Raw genomic sequence first — 15,591 nt, 5'->3', positions numbered from 1 at the left:
AGTGGGAAGAGAAGCAGGATGAGGTAGCGAGGGTGGATGGGGTAAAAATACACTGTAAAGATGCCATGATGGAACCAACTAGTGTGTGCAATCAACACAAGCAAATAAAAATAAAACGTTAGAGAAAAACCGAACAACCTAAGAATAGATACAGTGAAAGCCTAAGTCCAGTGACTGTCAAGAGACAGACAGACAGACAGACAGACAGAGGAAAAGCACAACTCCAGTGATCACCAAGAGACGCGGTGGTGGCACATACCTTTGATTCCAGCACTCAGGAAGCAAAGAGACAATTGGATCTATCTCTGTGAGTTTGTGAGTTCTAGGCCAGATCAGCTCTACAGAGTGAGTTCCAGGACAGCCAGGGCCACACAGAAAAATCCTGCCTCTGCCTCTGGAAGGCACAGAGAGAGAGAGAGAGAGAAAGAGAGAGAGAGAGAGAGAGAGAGAGAGAGAGAGAGAGAGAGAGAGAGAAGGGAGGGACCTTGAGACAGGCACACACAGCTCTTGTTGACAAAGGTCACCTAAGAAGGTCTATAGACATAATTCACTTTTCACAGGACAATATTGTGGTTAGCACAGACTGATTTTATACTTTTAAAAAGAAAGAGTAAGACAACGGTGCAATCGATCAAGTCAAAACTAATTAAGGACCAGAAGAAAATGCATGTCACTCTTAACAGGCAAAAGGTCAGCCTGTGAAGTATATAAAGACTCTTGAAGAACATCCACGGGGAAGGGATGAAACTGGGTCCCACCTCTAACAGACGCCCTAGAGTTACACTGAACGGTGGTGGCGCACGCCTTTAATCCCAGCACTGAGAAGGCAGAGGCAGGCGGATATCTATGAGTTTGAATTTTTTTAAGGTCAGCTCCATCTACAGAGCAAGTTCTAGGACAACCAGGGCTACACAGAGAAAGTCTGTCTTGAAAATTTTTTCAAAAAAAATTTTAAAAAAAGCTTTGGAGTTAAAGCACACAAATTTGACAACAGACGTCCTATAACCCAGGCGTGCACCCATCATTACACAACCTGGAGAAGCCCCGTGCATATAAACAGAGAACACACTGGAAGAGAGTGGTGAACCCAGACAAGGTAACACAGCAGATCAAAAAGTATATATTCTATGGGCTGACCCCAAAAGATCTAGTCTATGTTGGTGGGGGTGGGGTGGGGCCTGACAGAGGCCCCTGTGGGTAAAGGTGCTGGCTGCCAGCCCTGATTATCTGAGTTGCTCTCCAGATCCACAGCTCGCATGGTTTTCCCCCAACAATCACAAGAAAGTTGTGGTTTGTAAATAAATGGACTGGTTTTATTTAAGGGAAAATGTGTCAAACCCTACAATCTATCAAACAATACAAAACATTTCTATCTATTTACACATTCACGGATGTGAGAGAGAAGGGTGTGGACGATACACTCCACACCGACTACACTGTGACTTCAATGCAGGAAGAAGAGGAGTCCAAGACCGCAGAGGTGACCAGAGAGGACAGTGACTTCACACCCATGGCACAAGAAGAACATGTGATTAAGTATACACTAATTAACAAAAGACAAAGACATGTGGAGCTGAGAACCTGGTCCTGAGTTCCAGCCACTTCCCAGCATCCTCTTTGATCTTTCTGTCCCTCTGTTCCTATATTTGCAAATTGAAGAGCCTATGACAAGGGACAAGTTCCATAGAACTTTGGTAAGATTGCCTTAGTCACTTTCCAACCAACCAACCAACCTAAAAAAAAAACGAAAACAAACAAACCAATAAAACAAAGAAAGGCTCTGAGGTGATGGGCATGACCTAGAATGACCCTGCTCCGTGCGGAGCCACCAGTCACACACATTCACTATCACGGTGGACACAGCCTGGAGTCAAGCGAGTCTCAGTTGAGCGACTGCCCAGGTCTAATCGGCTCTTGGGCAGGCCTATCGGGGTTATTGTTATTGTTAATGGATGTAGAAAGACTCAGCCTTCTACGGGCACCACTGTTCCCTAGGCAGGTGACTGTGGACTAGATAAAAAAATCAGGTAAGCAGGAGCCTGTGCCAGCAAGCAGGGGTCCTCCAGGTAGGCAGGAGCCTGTGCCAGCAAGCAGTGGCCCTGCAAGGTTTCCGCTTTAAGCTCCTGCCCTCACTTCTCTCAATAATGGGCCACATGTGACCTGGAGGCTGAAAAATAAAACCCTTTCTCCCCCATCTTGCTTTTGGTCAGAGCATTTATCACAGCAACAGGGTAAAGCTAGAAGTTTCTGAGCACCATGTAGCGTATTTTAAATGTTTATTCTCTAGCCACACGTGGCTAGCAGCCACCACTGTGGACAGTGTGACCTTCAACTTCCATCCATCTTTCCAGAGCACATCCTATCGAATGGTATGGGAACCAGGGCTCGGGTGCTCCTGCGGGAAGCCGCACAGAGACAGGCTAGGCTTGAGAGCTGAGCGGGAGGATGACCTGCCTGCAGGACTGACGCCCACAGTGTTGACAGGTGTGGCAGCCTCAAGCAAAGGTGAAGTCCCAGTCAAAGCCACGCATCTGAAGCTCACCCACTGCTCTCGGGTGGCACAGATCAAACGGAAGGCCACACGGAGAGATCGCCTTCTTATGAGGGATTTGCGTGGGGACCCAAGATAAGTGTATTTCCTAATTGGCTTCCCTGGTTCACCAGAGGTGGTAAACACTGTCCACAATGCCAGAAGAAAGGCGGGCAGGGCGGCAGTGAGCGCTCATGCTGAGCTGCTTCCTCCTCCCGTGACAAGAGCAGAGTGCGCCCCAGGAAGGGACACATGGGGAACAGCTGGAGGGCATGTGCTAATCAGGGCCAGCCACTCCACCCCCTCCCTTGTTGGCACTCCAAACCAAGCTGCCATTGCATTGCCTCTCATTTGGGCGGCTGTCAACACACTGCTTGCCTCTTCTGGTCTTTCAGAAAGTGGTTGAGTAATCTTTTAAAAATGCAAATCAGATCCGGGCACTCTCCTGCTTACAACCCTCCGAGGACTTCCTGTGGCCTCAGACTGCAGTGCCAATTTAGCTGCCGCCTGAAGTCACTGAATTCCCCCCTAAACCCAGCCTCAGTCCAGCCCCTGCCTTGCGTCTCCATCCTGCCAGGCTATTGATTCCTCAACACACCGCGATCCATCATTTGACCTCGGGGCCTTTGCACAAGTCACTGGCTATGTCTGAATGCAGGTTTTCATCTCTTTTCCAGATAAACCACAGGTCGTACCTATGCCCAGGGCTCATTCAGCCTTGTGAGAAGCAACCACCTAATGCCCAGGGATTTCAGAAGCCAGTTGGGCACCACAGGTGTCTCCAGCCTTGACAGGAAGAGTTTCACAGCAAAATTGGTACATGATAAATGGAAAAGTATATATGTGCTTATGTGTGTATATGTGCACATGTGTGTGCATGCATGTGTATATGCACATCTGTGTGTATGTGTGTTTATAAGTGGGTGCTACTACACCACGATTTTGTTTTTCATGGGTCCTGGGGATCAAATCCAGGTCTTCTTATATGCAAAGCAAGCACTGAATCTGCTAAGCCATTTCCTGGGTACCCGAGAGAAGCTTTTTCTTTTTTTTAAGAACCAGATATTGTGTACTTCTTATTATGTCCCCTAAACAATGTCCCCACTTAGTCACATGCTCAACTTCCCATTCATCTCTCCGTGTGGCTCACATATCTGAGGCTGTGTTCCACAGTAGTGGGGACCTCAGACGCCCTGTCCTGACGGCTAGCGAATATGTGTTGGTGGAGTTTTCCACCTTCAGCAATGACATGGCAAACACGACAAATTCCCTCATACCAAACATGGCACTCAGTGGCTCACGGCTTTTCCCTGTAGCAGCTCCTAAAGGAACCAGCCCAGCCCAATCCAAGGACATGCGGCATTGCACTGTATGACAGTCACTCAGCGTGTGCTTGCAGGAGCTGTTGGTGGAGCCGGGCTTGGGGAAAGCAGTGACCCTGCTGTAGATGACAGTGACGGTGAAAGACCTCCCCACAGTCCTGGGGAGCAGGAGCCACATGTGTGAGTGGAGTGTGCAGGGGTGCCCTCCACTATTAGACATCAAGACTGAGTCTTTATAATCCAGACTGGCTCTGCAGCCGAGGCTGGCTTTGAACTCTTAATCCCCGTCTCTACCTGCCAAGTGCTGGGAAGGCAGGCATGTGCCACCACACCCAGCCTCTTGGCAACTTTAAACGTACAATGTTTTATCAATCAGAGGCCACTCTGTTCACTGGAGTCTAAAGTACTTTCCTCTTGTCTCGCTGGAGATGTGTGCCCTTCTGGGCCTTCCTCCTTGTCACACGGATCCACATTTTGGGGGTCGTGTTTTGCATATCATTTAATCTAATGATACAGCATGCTCATTCTCTCTCATCAGTAGATCTTGTTTTATGAGGCACCAAATGGCTGTGTAGAGCAGATGTCTCCTAGCAGGCGAGTCAGAAAATGTGAAGTGACTGTGAAGGGCCCGTGCATTAGGGACACGGACTCCACTGGGCCCCGGATCAGCCACACAGCACGTGTGGAACCAGGGTGTAGCTGGAGCCTTCGCCTTCCATTGCTGCCCAGCATCAAGAGCAGATAAGAGCACACACTGTCAGCCTGAGGAAAGATCCATGCTCAAGTCCAGAGTCCCCCGTCAAGGGCCTTCATATTGCTTTTGCGGTGCCATCGGGCTGAGACGTTGCAGCCGGCGCTGGCGGACATCAAGGACCACATCTGTGCTGGGAGCCGGGTGACTCAGCCCTAAAGCGGGTTGGTTTTCAAACTGGCAACCAGCCAAAGGGACTGGTTTGAATTTGCTTCAAATCAAACGTGAACAACATTAAGTAGCGTTTTGTGTGTATGTTGAATAGGGACTATTAAGAAAATGGTATCATCCTCAAAGCCTGCATGCAGGAGGAGGAGAGGCCCCCCAGGCTTGTTTGATTGCTGTTCTCGGCCACAGGGCATGTGGGCAGGACATGACCCCACAACACAGACAGACCCCACTTCTAAACTTCATTTTAAATATGAAAGTTGAAGCTCTTATCTGCCACCATAACCCACTCCACCCTCAGCTCACATGCACATGCAGGAGCGGACAGACAGGCAGGCAGATACACACACACACACATACACTCACACGCGTGCATGCACACGCATGCACACCAAACACTCTTCCCTCTTCCTCCTACCTCCCAACAAGCCCTACATGCTCAATTAATGAAGCCTCTTCTCCTTCACCCCCATTGGGTCACCACAGAGTCCTGCCCATCTAGTTTCCTAAATGCCACTCAAATCTGCCACCCCGTTCTCCAACCAAAGAAGGTGCCTGGCCACCCTCCTTCCATCTCAGCTACCCCATGGTGGCTAGAATGGCTCTCACTACCTCGGGACAGAGCCTATTGCTGCTCCACTGGAATCTCTCGAGAGCAGACGTCTCACTTTCTAAGTCCTAGCTTGCAGAGCTCCATAATCTTGCTGCATACAAGCATGAGGATCTGAGTGTAATGCCAAGAATTTATTGCTTAAAAAAGAAATCCAGGTGTAGTGATGAGCACTGTAGACCCCAGTGCCAGAGATGGAGAAATGGGCAGTTCCCCAGGATGCTCCTCTGGGGTCAGCTCTCTTAGCTTAATCAGCAAGATCTGGTCCCATGAAAGAACCTGTTTCAAACAGCAAGGAAGATGGCGCCTGAAGGGTACCACTTCATTGTGTCCTCAGGCTTGAATGCTCACCTGACTACACGGGAACACACACACACACACACGTGGGGTGTGGGACCCTCTCCCTCACACCCTCCCTCCTTCCCCACAGCCATAGTGATCTTGGAACAAGCCAGGCACACTCCTGCCCAGAGGTTACTCCACGGTAACCTCTCCCTCTGCTGGGATGGCTGTCCCTCACTGCTCTCAACCCCACCCCACAGGGCACCACACCCTCAGCACTCTCTACCCACCTGCTTGGCATCACCTCACCACCCACCTACATCTATCACCACTCCACAAGGCAGGGTGTGTTCATTTCATCTCCTCGCCTCCCCCACGAGGAGGTGGTCCTCAAGGATGGCAGCTTAGCTGTCCCATGGGATCCTCCACAACACGTCTACCCTTCGGCGGTCAGGTGTGGCCAGGGCAGCAGGAGGGGGCAGGTGGTGGCCACTGCCTGCCGCTTCCCCTGCCCCTCCTTTTCCACAGACAATAACTGGCCTAGCCAGAGCTACCACTGTGTCCCACAATGCATCTCACTCAGCATGGACAGGACTGGGCTGGTTGGACAGCTGGTACCTGACCTGCCCTGTTCCCCGCAGGAGTGACAGCATACCCAGAATACAATAGAAACAGGAACCATGCCCACCCCAATTCACAATGGGTGCCACAACCATGGACGTGCTGAGGCTGGCGGGAGACCTCAGGGACTGGTGGCCCCAGGAAGGCCAGGAATGTGACAAAGAGAATGAGACAGTCTGCACGGGCTTGAAAACAGTCCCTGTCGGATTCTCTTCACATTCTAAATTAAGAGTCAAGCCACTCCACATCTCTCACACTAGTGGAAATTAGAAGCAGATTCCACTGCACAGTCAGCATGGGTGGGGGCTGGAGGCCGAGGCGGCGAGATTTGCTTCCCATCACCACGTCCACAATCAGTGGGGCCCCTGAGCAGGATGTGTGAGTGTCAGGGGCTCAAGCCAGAGGCTGCTCCCCTGTCCCAGTGCTCACGGTTTCCTGGAGTCTCTGGATGCAGCCCCAGGTTGGGAGGGGAGCACCTCTACACCTCCCTCGAGCCTCCCCTTGACCAGCTGTCCTCCAGGCCAAGAGGTGGCTTATCCTGAAAGCCTTCTGGAAACCAACCTCCGGGTGCCCTTGGGTTTGTGCTGTCTGGAAAGCAGAACCCTGCTGTTCCTGGCTGCTTTCTGTGCCTGTACCTCCCCCTCACGTAAAGCCCATGGGGGTCCAGGAAGCGTTAGATCTTGGGTAGCCATCTGAGTCAGTTTACTGTCAGGCACCTGACTGCCAGAGTGTTGAGGTCGGAAAGTCAGTTTCCATCTCCTGGCCTCAGTTTCTCCATCTGCGAGGAGGGCTAGTCGAAGGGCTCAGGTGAGGTCTGGAGGAAGCGCCAACCTGACACACAACACATGTGATGTTCTGCTCAAAGTCCTCTACCAATGGCTGGGAGACTGTGGGCTGTCCGATCTCATCTTCTCTGGTCTCTGTAAACTTGAAGATCACCCCTTAGTTCTAAAACACAGTGTTCTTCAGTTGCATTTGGAAGAAAATCCAAACCCTGGGTGCAGCCTATAGAAAGAAGCCTGTATGACCCAGTCTTGGCAGCCATCCCCAGCTTCAATTCCCCATGTCCTAGACCAGTCACATTAGTTCTCTGAGGATCCTTCAACAGGTTGAGTCTCTCTTGTCTTGGGGCCTTTGTACATATTCTTCCGACAGCCTGGTGTGTTCTCCCTCTGTGTCTTCCCACGGCTGTCCCCATGCCTTTCCCCCACCCATCCTTCAGGGTCCACCCAAATCCAGAGATCTCTTGTTCCCTTTCTGCTGCTGTGATAAAAACACTCTAACCGAAAGCAACACAGGAGAGGAAGGGATTCATAGGCTTCCACAGCTCACCACCGCAGGAAGTCACGGCAGGAACCCGCAGGCAGGACCCTGCTTGCTAGTCCACACAGCACTGCATCTGTCCAAGGAACTCACTCACAGGCAGGGAAGTGCAGCAGAAACCATGGAGGACGCCGCGCGCCTGCTCACAGCCCTGTTTCTGCTCAGCTAGCTTTCTTAAACAGTCAGGACCACCTACCTAGGTTATGGTGCCACCGACAGTGGGCAGGGTCCTCCTACATCAGCTAAGCACCAAGGCAATGACCAGCAGATACACCCACGGGCCAGTCTGATCTGGACAATGCCTCAACGGAAGCTCTCCCCTCAGGAGACTCCAAGCTGTGTCAAGTTATCAGTTAAAGCTAAGCAGAGCATAGAGCTTGCTCTGAGGAGCCCCGCTAAAGCAGAGGGTGTCGGCATCTCACGGCTTAGTCCCTTCCTGACAGTAGCAACTGTTAATCATGCATTCGCTCACTTCCCTAGAATAGAAGCTTGTCCATCTCGACGCCCCAGCGCCTTGAGTAGCATCTGGCACATGTAGACACACACCAGGCAACCGCTGAATGACTGAGCAGATGGATCCTATGTGGAGCCATGTCCTGGGACTGCAGTGGCTATTCTTGACGAATACAGGGAGTGACTCATCTTCCCAAAGCCCTGAGAAAAGAGGCTTATTCACGTCTGGGAGAGTCCCCACGTTTTCAGACTCTAACTAAATTCCCTGCTCCTCGGGCCCGTCTGCAGGAATGTGTCTCCCGGTGAAAGAGACGTATCATACCAAGCCAATTACACCAGGAGTCAGGAGAGGAGTCAAACTTGAGACTGGAAAAATGAAGTTTACAACCTTGAGCCTGAGTTGAAAAGACAGCAATTTGGCCGCCCCGTGGAAGTGGTGAGGGAAAGGGGATGCCAAGTTATGCCCGTGGCCCACATGGTCACCAGACAGCCAGACAGGTGGGGGACGCACCCTTCAAATGCAGTTCTCTGCTGATCTCTTCGGTAGGCTTGACACGGAAGAACAAGGTGACATCTGTCTGCATAGGCTGCCTGGGCTCTGAAAAGCCAAGAAGAATGCATCCCAGGAGGGGAAACTGAGAAATGAAGAGAGCTTTCAAAACCCATGAAAGCCAGGCATGATGGTGCACACCCATGATCACAGCATTCTGGGAATCCAAGGCAGGAGTTCAAAACCAACCCGGGCTACACAGCAAGACCCTTTCTCGGTCTCTTCCCCTTCAAGCAGACAAAAAGAAAACGCCATGCAATTATTGGAGCATGCTCTAATGAAAAGGGCTGAGTACCTGCAGGGTATCCTGTGACAGCTGTACCCCCACCCAATGCCAGAGCCCCTCCCCCAGCCCCACATAAATGCTTCACCAAAGACGGCACATCTGGGCGAGCCATAAGAGCTGGCCTATCATCTTTCATTGCAACGAAAGCTGGAAGATTCTTCCCAAAGTGCTGGAGCGGCAGAGGGCAAGACTTGTGAAATGCAAGCCAGGGCTGAACTAACTGGCAACCCCCCTACACCAAGGTGAGCTGTCCCCCATCCCTTGCCCCCTGCCCACACCAAATGACCTGGCAGGTCTCTTTGGAGCCGGACCAAGAATTCTGACTCACTTTTGCCACAGGAGGGGGGGGGGGAGGCAGACGTGATGTGTAACTTTCTGTACTCTATTTTAGGATTTTAAGATCCAATTTCTTGGGTTGCAAAGGGTGGGTTTTTGGAGGGCTCAGCACAGGGCATGGCTCCTCACTGGAGCTGGCTAGACAGGCTTGTGTTGCAGACCTGGCAAGGCGGGGCCACTGGAAGATCAACAGATCGCATCAGCCTGGAACAAGGAGTTGCTTCTTATACAGCCCTGTGGCCTGGCACTCGCTCACAGGGGATGGAGGCTGGGGTCTGGCCGGCAGCGTGAGTCACCGCTCCCCTGTAGGCAGTTTAGTTCATTCACTCGCTCCTTCATTCAGCAGAAGCCGGCAGAGAGAGGAGGGGACCGCTGTGCTGCTGGGTGACTCACACGGTGAAGGCACCTAGGTCCATTTTATGCTGAGATGCTTGTTGCTCTGTGGTCTGGGAAATTCACGGCTAAGTGACCATCAAGTCCCATCTCTGATTGCTAACCCCCGGCAGAAGGTGATGGACAATTAGGCAAGGAGAAAAGGGCTTGCTTTCCACAGGAACCCACTCCAGAATAACTCAGCCTTGCCTAACAGATCTGCATGAATCCCAGCGGGAGGAATCCCTTCATCAAAATACTATTTCGTAACAGCACAGCATCGAAGGTCCAGGGTCCTGCATGGAGCTCTGAGGAACACATTAAAGCCATGGGAGATGGGGCAGCATATTATCACATCTACACTTAGGGTCTGGGAAGACTTCTCTGCCTCGTCACTGGGGACCAACTGCCCTCTGTAGATGTTTGGCAGCATGCATTTCTTGACACATTAGGTGCCAATGAATCTTCCCCAGCTATGATAAAGTATCTCGAGATGCTGCTAAATGTAGAGCTTTGTGGGGGAACGGACAGGGAAACAACAGCCATAGTTCATTGACGGGCAGAGCCCTTATGCTAGACTGGCCACCTTCTCCCTGACTTGGCCACCCCACCACTCTCTGGTCCTGCTGTACCAGCCCCACTGAAAATCTCTCTGCCTCTTTCCATCCACAACCTCCAGAGGGATCTTCTTAAAGTGAACAAGATTATGTGATTCCCCACTTAAAACTGGCCAATGGCTGTCTTGTAAATAGAGAATCCAGTTCAAATTCCAGGCCCCTAGGAGCCCAGCTAGTGTTGCCTCTCTCCAGCTCTGCCCACCACGGTTCCTCCTCTAGTCCTCCCAAAGGCAGCTGCATGCATCTCCTGGCTATTTCTAAAACACCTTGCCGCTCTGCCTCGGGGCCTTTGCACCCACCATGCCGACAGTACCTACTACCTGGAAGATGCCTGCCTACACCAACCCCAGTCTGAATTCTTGTCATTATTCAAATATCTTCCTGAATGACCACATCCCCGGAGAGGACTCTCCAAAGGACCACAAGAGAAAACCCACCTCATGTTTTTCTAAAATCCTGCAATGAACGCACTCCCCCCCTTTGACATAAGAAAAACTGAAAAGCAACCCAGGCGCCTCACACAGTCTTGGACCACCAACCTCAAGAGCCTCGAATCTTTATCCTGTGGTTCCCCGGCCCCACTCCACCTGCAAAGTACAGAGAGAAAGAACCCTTCTTCCTACTGGCTGTAGAGATGAGGCAGCCAGGGCTCAACTCTGATTATCCTTGACTAACGCACTGCACCATGGCGGGCAGGGAGAAACTGTAAGCACTGCAGAGAAAGTAGGGGGATGGGGTGTCCTCCTGTGCACAGGGAGACTCCCCAAGGTCACAGTGGCCATCGTCACCACATTCTCCCCTGCACCTGTCCTTCTGCACGTTTAACAAGGCCCTCCCTAGACACGGATCTGTGGGAAAACAGTAAAACTTTGGTCTAAAAAAGGCAGGGCCATCTGTACCTTTAAGATCGCCCGCTGTGCTGGTCAGCACTAACCACTGCTCTTTCTCCCTGACAGCAGGATTCTGTGTAACCCAGACGGCTGTGACCAAGCTAAGAACCTATACTGCCCAGCTTTCTTTGCAAATGAAGGTGGCTGAGGCACTAGATGAAGCCACTTAGCAGACAAGCAGGGATGACTTGTCGAAGGGCTCCTGAGTGGAAGCTGACCAAGCTTGGAGTGGAACCCTCTGCTCTACCTCCCTTCTACAACTTGGACGATTAAGTGCAATGGCTCCAGCTGCAGCTGCCGCTTTGGTGCTAGAACAATATTCCTGACAGCTTCATTGTACGTTGGTCTACCCAGATCTCTTCTCAGGCATCTAACCAACAGTTATTTGAAGTTTCTGGTTGATGCAGCTAAACCTAAGCCTAGCCAAAAGACCCATCACCATGGCAACATGTCCTCCAGGCTGAGGAGACACCCAAGGTGCACAGAGCATGCGCCTGAGTGTTGTCTCTACATGGACCAGCAACGCCTGTGTACACACCTGTTCTCCTAAGGGCTTTTAATTTCATTTTGCTTTTGAGAAAGGGTCTCATGTAGCCCAGGCTGGCCTCAGACTCACTATGTAGCCCAGGATGACTTTGAACCCCTGACCCTTGTGCCTCTACCTCCCAACTGCCATGATTGCAGGTGTATGGAGTACCACCCTGGTTTCAGCAGTGGTGGGGATGGAACCCAGGCCCTCGAGCATGCTAGGCCAGGTCTCTACCAACTGAGCCACAAAAATTGCTACCTCTAAAACGCCAGACCTGAGAGTCCCCGGGAAGGATGCTGCCATAAACAGCACAACAGCGGGGACCGACCCCATCGCCCTGGCTGTCCTGCTAGAACTCTTCCCACAGGGGTGGGACAGGGGAAGAAGGTGGCTGTCTGACCCTCACAGGGGTGACAGTGGCGCTCACTGGAAATAAAATTCGTGCTTACTTTCTGTCTGGTTTCCGAATTGCTTTTTCCTGGTCCTACAGTGCCAAGCCTGGCGGCTTCGCGATGATTTAAAATTCAAGGCAGCTACTGTTTGCTGAGCAGTGTCTCGCCAACAGAAGGGCCATGCTGGGGGAAAATGTGTACAACGGGGGTGGGGTCTAAATTAGCCATAATAACAGCGGCAGCTCGTCACATCCTGAGGGCCTGTCTGGTCAAGGTTGCCTACCCCACTAGGGACACTATTGGTTTATACAAGAAGCAACCGAGGCACAAAGAGGGTGAGCAATTTGCTCGAGATCACACAGCTAGGAAAACAGTGACCAGGCTTTGAACCAGACAGGCCTAGCTCCATACCCCATTCAATGACTGTTACCTTGGCACCAGGGTCAAAGTTCACCCACAAACAGCTAGAACCTGGATTCCCAGAAGTCAGTCAATCTCCAGCTGTTACGGTCTTTTGCTGGGGTACTCATTATTCAATTTTTAATACTTGTTTCCTATCCTTACTTACAGAAATTATTTCAAAAGAAACTTCTGCCTCTACTGTGAGTAGGATAATCAGTCACAAGTCAACTGTCCATAAAACAGAGGTGCCAAGGTCAGCGAGATGGCTCAGCAGGTAAAGGAGCATGCAGCCAAGCCTAAAGACCCGAGTTCAATCCCCAGGTCCCAGAAGATAGAAGGAGAGAACCACCTCCTATAAGCTATTCTCTGACCTCCACACATGTGCACAAAATAAGCAAAAAAGGAACACTTACTTTTTAAAGCAACGATAAAGGCGTCATGGGTTATAATGGTACAAGCGTTGACTGACAAGCTAACATTGGCTCTACCCAGTTTGTAGAATACCAAGTTGCACACCTGTCTGAGAAGGTGCTGCGTCCTAGTATATCTGGGGTTGCAGAGCTACATGGTGGGAGGTCACTGTCACCGAGAGAGTTAAGAAACCTGCCCAGCTTGCACCTCACACTGGAGCGCTCCACTGAGCTCCGACTGTAAGAGGAAGGAACACGTGGTGCACCATGGGCTGGAGCGGGGGTAGGAGGGGCTAGAAGAAGAACCGCAGCTAACAGAACAGTTAATACGCCTTTCAGAAATTGCCAGGGTATTCCTCCCAGCCATTTGTCTGCCAGGGGTCCCCTCTGCTGTAGGATGTGTCCGTGGGGTGGACACTGAGGGTTGGGGCAGGGGAAGGGTTGAGATGTGGAGGAGTTTGCCCACTCCTGTGGGGTTTATCACCAACGACAAGCCACTCCTCTGCCCGTGGAGCAGGAAGCGGAGCGTGACGGCCACTGCTGTCTCTGATCACACCATTCCTCTGTGACAGAGACTGACTCTGCAGTACAGAGATGGTGAGATTCAGAAGGGGACGCAGAACGTATCCAGCCAGGGAACACAGCCGCCTCGCCCCTCCTCACAGGGACCTAGTATAGTCTGAACCCTTTTCTGTCTACCACATTAGTGTCCCCGGTCTTCCTAACACCTGTACCCACCGCCGCACAGTGAGTACTTGGCAGAAGAGAAGGGCAAAGGGGAGAGAAAGCAAACATAAAAGGCAGACGTGATGACTCACATCTGCAGTCCCGGGACTGGGGTGGAAGAGCTGAGACAGGAGGATTGCTGCAAGTTCAAGGACAGCCTGAGCTACAGCACAAGACCCAGTCTGAAAAGAATAGAAAGGTGACTACTATTTACCAAGACACCCAGGTCAGTGCGCCTTATAGTCCCCACCCCCAGGAACCCAGGGCTGACTCTAACTCCCTTCAGTCAACCCAAGTGCAGACACAGAAGGGTGGATCAGTCCACAGCCCTGAGCAAGGGACAATGAGAGGGTGAGTGTGCGTGAGTGAGCCCTGGCGTGTGGCAGGCACCGGAGACACAGTCATCCATCACCCTTCTTGTTGAAAAGTGGGAAAACAAACAACAGAACCAGGCTGACCCCGCTAACGAGAACCAAACACAAAGCCTAGCACAGAGCTTTCCTTTCCTCACATTTCCCTTTTCCCTTTTCCGGCCGGGAACCAGCCACGGGCCAAGATAAGGGGCTGTGGTAGCAGAGGGGTTCAAAGACACCGCGGCTTCCAGTGGCACCCAGAGCCCAAGGGCCAGGCCGGGCGCTTGGAAGAGCTTTAAACTCGCTAAAATCACGCAACCCAGGGAGGAAGCGCCTGGCCGGAGGGCGACGGACTTCCTTAGGAGGCTTGCTTTTAACTGGCTCCAAGTGGCATCCGCACTGTCAGCCGCCTGTCAAGGCCAGGGAGCGCCTTTCATGTCCTCCCCCACACCCCATCCTCCGCCGTGCCTAGCGCACGGCATCGCAGCATCTGTGCTGGAGGCTGCAGCCTGGCATTCTGGTCACACAGGATGCGGATTGCTGGGCCTCTGGTAACCCACTCCATTTCTCTAAAGTCATTGAATTCATCTGGCCCCAGCTTTGTCGCCTTGACACCAGGGGAGACCCTAGTGGGAACATAGCCCACCCCACATGCATACTCCAACTGTGACACGGGGCACAGGTTGCAGCATCACATGAGTCCGATGAGGAGAAGCATAGTGTTCTGTTCACAGAGCGACCGGGATTCAGTGCACCCATGCAGACCTGGCTTGTAGAACTAATGCCAGCCCACCAAAGGTGCTCGACACACACTCGCCATCATCCGCAACTACTCTCCTCCGCCATGGGCCACTGTGGTGTTAATCATATCGGAGATGCAAAACTGAGAATCAAGTCGGAGACATGGCTCTGACTTTGCAGATGGGGACCTGAGAGGGTCTTGGAGGAATGTGGTATTTCTCTTGTCCTGTGATGATGCCCCACTGCCAGACCTCAGGCTGGGCAGGCAGAGCAGTGGACGCCAAGCCCAATACCACCACCAACCAGAAGGCTAGCCAGGCTGCTTCTCCAGGGGAAGCAGCGTCCAAGACTCTTCTGTCACCCGTCACCCATGCTGATCTCAGCCCCTGCCCCCAGGCAGGAAGCTCCCCACTGTGCAGGACGGTAGGAGGTTAGCACAGAGGGGACCCATCACACACTGCATCTTGCTGCTGCCACTGTCAGGCCCCATCCGCACCTCAGCCCGAAGATTCATAAGGCTGGGAAACACCAGCCACACCGCTGGACTGCAAGTATCTGGGAATAACACAGACACTGCCTTGTGGGCTGCGGGAATGGCAGGGACAGCTCTTGCAGAGAGTTCCAAGAACTCAGTCATCTTCATCCCCAGCACTGTCATTGATTCAAGCAATCTAGCTGTCAAAGGCAAGTCCAGGCATTGTTGCTGCTGCAGCTCCTTCTGCATGCTCAGGTTGGGGATTTTCCTTTTCCTTGGCAGTGAAATTATCAATCCCCAAGAGCATCCCCTCTGCTGCTGCTTTTTCACTAGACTACCCATGTAACCTCACTCACCCCATTTCTGCCTCAAGTAACCCGCAAGCTCCCTGCATGCAGCTGACCACTGGGAAATGCTTATCTGACTATGAATGTTGCTGCCCCAACCTGGCC

The 15,591-nt window shown here is 52.0% G+C and overlaps 1 protein-coding gene across 2 annotated transcripts in view; it reads right to left on the bottom strand.

Annotated features, from left to right (window-relative positions):
- The window catches only part of Nfatc2 (nuclear factor of activated T cells 2), a 107,800-nt gene that overhangs the window by 55,812 nt on the left and 36,397 nt on the right, over positions 1-15,591 (bottom strand). The window lies entirely within an intron of this gene.

This window comes from Myodes glareolus, chromosome 10, assembly GCF_982192425.1.
Source record: "Myodes glareolus chromosome 10, mMyoGla1.1, whole genome shotgun sequence".
NCBI classification, from domain to species: Eukaryota; Metazoa; Chordata; class Mammalia; order Rodentia; family Cricetidae; genus Myodes; species Myodes glareolus.
The sequence above is the reverse complement of the archived record's forward strand: the minus strand, read 5'-3'. Positions and strand labels throughout refer to the sequence as shown.